The sequence below is a fragment of the Macrobrachium nipponense genome, chromosome 28, assembly GCF_015104395.2.
Source record: "Macrobrachium nipponense isolate FS-2020 chromosome 28, ASM1510439v2, whole genome shotgun sequence".
Taxonomy (NCBI): Eukaryota; Metazoa; Arthropoda; class Malacostraca; order Decapoda; family Palaemonidae; genus Macrobrachium; species Macrobrachium nipponense.
The window spans coordinates 15,125,968-15,130,967 of NC_087217.1; the positions used below are offsets into that span (position 1 = coordinate 15,125,968).

Genomic DNA, 5,000 nt, shown 5'->3' on the forward strand with positions numbered 1-5,000 from the left:
TGGCCTTTGAACGAATCATAAATTTGTCCTTTGCTTGAAAGAAGTTCCAACTCACATTTAAAAGTTCCGGTTAAATCTGTAAGCAGAGTCTTGCCAGCCACAGCGCAAGAAAAACTTTTAGAATTCCATTTATAATTGATGACTTTCGGTACAAATCCATTAATAATTCCTGACTCGTTCGGTTAGAAAGTATATAATTATTTCTTTGCCGTTTTTTATTATTTTTGTCGAGATGAAATTTAATTCACTTGACAGCTTGTTATTATTTCCATCGGTTATTTTCGTTGCTGTAATTATTATCCTTATTATTTAAATGCACTTTGCACCGTTCTATCTTGCAACTTGAGTGAGTAGTAGGCGTTATAGATTTAATGAATATAAAAAAATGAAAGAAAAACACAGTCCCTTATGTGAATGTTTGCAAACCTAAAATATGCAAATTGCACAGATGAAAATACCGTTACTAAGTACCTATGGCCTCTTTTGGAAACTCGGGATTTCTTCGATATTGTTCAGAGTCAATATAATGTCTTCCTTTAAAGTATTTTGTGAGATATTATGATATTGTTGACATTTTCCAAGCTTTGTTTTTTTTTTATTTGTGTATTATTATTTTTTTTATTTTCTGTTTAGTCTTCATATTGTATTCTGTTACGAGGAATTTTTAATTCTCAAGCCCTGTTGCAGATTAAGTTTTCAGTTTCATTGCAACGAAAACTTTGACCTTTTTCAGAATTGATGTTTTTTTTACGTATTTTCGTGTTGCTAATTATAATTTTAAACATACGTATATGTATATGCAGTATATGCATGTGTATGTGTATGTGTGTGCGTTCCATCCTGGTTTTTCACCACAGCTGCGAATGGATACATCAACTGGAAGTCACAAGAAGAGACTTGGGGCTTAGAATTAGAAGCCTAACGACCTTCCAGCGCTACTCACAGCAGGGGGAAGATACGTTCGCAGACATGTATGGGTGTGTGTTTGTATACTATTTGTATATATATATATATATATAATATATATATATATATATATATATATATATATATACACATATGGGTGTGTGTATGTATATATACATACATATATATATATATATATATATATATATATGTATATATATATATATATATATATATATATATATATTTATGTATATATATGTATATATAATTATATTCAAATATTTGTTTGTATGTATATACATGTATAATACATACATACACATGCAATTACATATTGTCACTTATACATTAAACAACTCCGTATCCTGCGATCTAAAACGCCATGTGTATCCATATATATTTTCTGTGTGCAACAGGTGTCTTCGAGTAATGCACGCCAATTTCGGGCCTCACAGAATCATGAAAAACGCGAGCATTCAGCGCAACGTAATGTTCTTAATAGTTATAAACGTGATGGAACTGTACAACGACTCAAATGCAAACTTTCATTAATCGAGATGGGCTTCTCACTGTTAGTTCTCTTAGATGGATAAACATCCGGCTGTATAGAACGTTTTTCCCCAACTAATTTTGAGCATTTTGTCTGGTGCTGGAAGCTTTCTTTTTTTTTTTTTTAATATTGTGTAATGACGCTAGTGTTAAAATATTTTCGACCCAAAATACGATTCCCTATAAAGTTTTTTTTTTTTTTTTTATTGTACATTTCTCTTATTCTAATTGTTTACCAACTATTGCTGCATGCATCGAATCCTGGGAGGCGTAGCAAACGAATAAATGCATTATCGACCTTTCCTATCCTCAAAGGCGGTGTAAATGAAGAGAAACGGTGCCTTGTCACAGGTGTGGCAGACAGGTGTGCGAGTCGAAGGATGCCAATAAGGAATTACCCGTGTTGGAGGCTAGGGTCTGACAGACAGTCCTTTTTAAGGTATTTATGATTAATGGGTTGGACAGTTTGCCTTTTAAAAATATATAAATTTTCCTTAAAGTTCATAGTCATAGGAAATTTAGGGGATTTACTCACTTATGAAGTAATGCACAGGTGATAACATGTACGGTGACTTGATCATTTATATTTGCTTTTGAGAGTTATCGTTATTTATTTTTAATGATTTCATCGGATATGACGTCAGGAGGTGGATACAGGAGACTTTGGACTTCCTTGATTGTCCTTATTTTGAAGACGGATGCCTTGGTTAAGGTTTTATTTATTTATTTTTATCTATAACCTGTGGGTTTCGGATATTCAGTAGGTTTCAGAAGGTTCCAGATACGTTTTTTTCTATCGTTTATGTAAGATTTACTCTGATAATGCCAAACAAAAATATATATTTTCATGTCCATCTTGTGTTCTCTCTCCATCCCTCTTTCCTTCTTCTCTCTCTCTCTCTCTCTCTCTCTCTCCTTTTATATAGGTTTTCATGTGTACATTACTAGTCAAAAATGAGTGCAGCATTCCTGCAATTTAGCAGCTGCATCGCACTTTTATCAAGTGTGAGCCGTTTCTCTGCTTTATTGCTCTTGTTAAAGGTGGAAATGATTACTTGTTGGCTGGCTTTGGTATACACAGAACACACACACACACATATATATGTGTGTGTATATATATGTATACGTACATATATATATATATATATATATTACACGTATATATGTATGTATATATATATATATATATATATATATATATATATATGTATATACATATGAGTGTGTGTCTATGATCATTACAGCATTTATTGCCATGGATACGTATACCCAATTTTGTTATTTGTGTATGTATACAAAAAATTTCTCTCTCTCTCTCTCTCTCTCTCTCTCTCTCTCTCTCTCTCTCTCACACACACACACACACACACACACACACACACACACACACACACACACACATATATATATATATATATATATATATATATATATATATATATATATATATATATATATATCAGCTTGTGACAACAAACTTTTTCACTTAACCGTAGTATACGTGTCACACCAGTGCAGAACAACAACTGTACCGGTAGTTTAGAATTAAGTTGCTTTCTCTATCGTTTCTCTTTGTTATTTTCGTTTCTTGAGATCCTCTTTTCCCATAAAGATGTTATAGAAATTGTCTTTGTTGTAACTGTCATTGCAGTAGATATCTGTCAAGAATAGCATACCGTTTTTTGGAGAGATGTTGTTATCAATAGTTTTTGTTGATTTATTATTATTATTATTATTATTATTATTATTATTATTATTATTATTATTATTATTATTATGTGTTCGCGCTCGGCTACTGAACCGGTGGTCCGAAGTTCGATTCTCTGCTCGGCCAAATCGGAATTAGAGGAATTTATATCTGTTGATAGAAATTCATTTCTCGATATAATGTGGTTCGGATCCCACAATAAGCTGTAGGTCCCGTTGCTAGGTGACCAATTGGTTCTTAGCCACGTAAAAATATCTAGTCCTTCGTGCCAGCTCTAGGAGAGATGTTAATCAGCTCAGTGGTCTGGTAAAACTAAGATAAATTTAACTCAACATTCACTCTAAATTTTGATAGAATTTTTGTTCTTCCTCTGATTTATGCCTCGATTTCCTTTTGGTCAAACTTTCATTCTCCTTGTAAAACGTCTTCAGTTTCACGCTCAAGAGGGCAAATGAAGAAAGCAAGTACAGGTGAATAAATAAGATGTAAAACTGACAAAAAGCTGTAAATTGCACCAACAAATGAGACATCAGCAACAGCTGCTCGCAGAGTATTATAGTATCGAGCTTTTGTTCTTCACGTAATTAACAAAAACTGTTAGTTAAGACAACAAAGAAGATCAGAATCCTCCATCACGGGTCCCGGAGTTTGTTTTCTCAAGGTTTGTTGCGCGTGGAAACACTTCTTTTGTGTTAATGAGGGCTAAAGGCAAGCAAAAATTGCGAACTGCAACAACAAAGGCGATATTAAAAACATTGTTTACATTGTATTCGTAAGGTTTTTGAGTATGGAAACTTTTTTTTTTATTTTAATTTTACGCTAACGGGAACGAGTGTCACAAAAAAGGAATAAGAAGTGCAAAGGAACAGATAATGGCAAAACTGGGAATTGCCACAACAAAGGAGCCATGAGAACCCTCCATTCTATTCTCAATTGTTAACGACTTTGCGGTCTCTAGTGTTCATTCAGTCGATCGTCGTCGCCACTTTGGCTGACCACCTCACCTTGGGAAGCAAAATTGTTCTGCCGCTAAAGGCCGTTTTATTATCATACGCGTCGATCGAGACATTCGCGGTGGTGAATTTAATAACCGAACGATATGCGGATAAAGGCTCGCGGTAGATATAACAGTTATTGTATTATTAGTAGGAATTTGCAACCTAACCATTTTGAGAATGTCATACTACTGATATTAGGTCGTCTTCGTGTATATATCTTTATAGGTGAGTGTGTGGGAGTTTTCTGCGTACAGCCAATTTTCTTAGATACAGAACTACTTCGCTATACAAAATACTGCTAAAATAAATACTTTTCACTTACATGTACTAACATTATTTTTTCCATCACCTGTAGAGGGATAAATTCTGAAAGTACAACCATACCAATTTAGCCCCACCTCCCATCCCAAGAATGTATAAAGGGGTCACTTGCCGACATTGTTTTCATTACAAGGTCAGCGCGATTACCAAGACCATGAACTTTGCCATTAAAATAAGTCAACGAAATAATTATGGTGGTTGAGTTATTATCTAAAGGAGAAAAAAGTATAAAGATTTTTTTTTTATAATTAGAATATGCTTACTTTCTATTTAACTGTAATTAATACAGGTAGTTCCAGTGTTCAGAGCCGGGGTCGTTTTCCTATTCTATGGCGCTGTGAAAATTTAGGGATCTGAGAGAGAGAGAGAGATAGTATAAATTTGAAACTTAGGTTGGCAGTGTACCAATTGTACAAATTTCTAGGACGGAAGTTGTATGGAAATACTGAGCTTTGAATAAATCGTAATACTGTTGTGTCGCGCGCGCTCGTATGTTATGTGTAAATAAGTAAACA

General features: G+C 33.8%; 1 protein-coding gene across 3 annotated transcripts in view; it reads left to right on the top strand.

Annotated features, from left to right (window-relative positions):
• LOC135201449 (rap guanine nucleotide exchange factor 4-like) overlaps positions 1–5,000 on the top strand; it is a 725,795-nt gene that overhangs the window by 306,151 nt on the left and 414,644 nt on the right. The window lies entirely within an intron of this gene.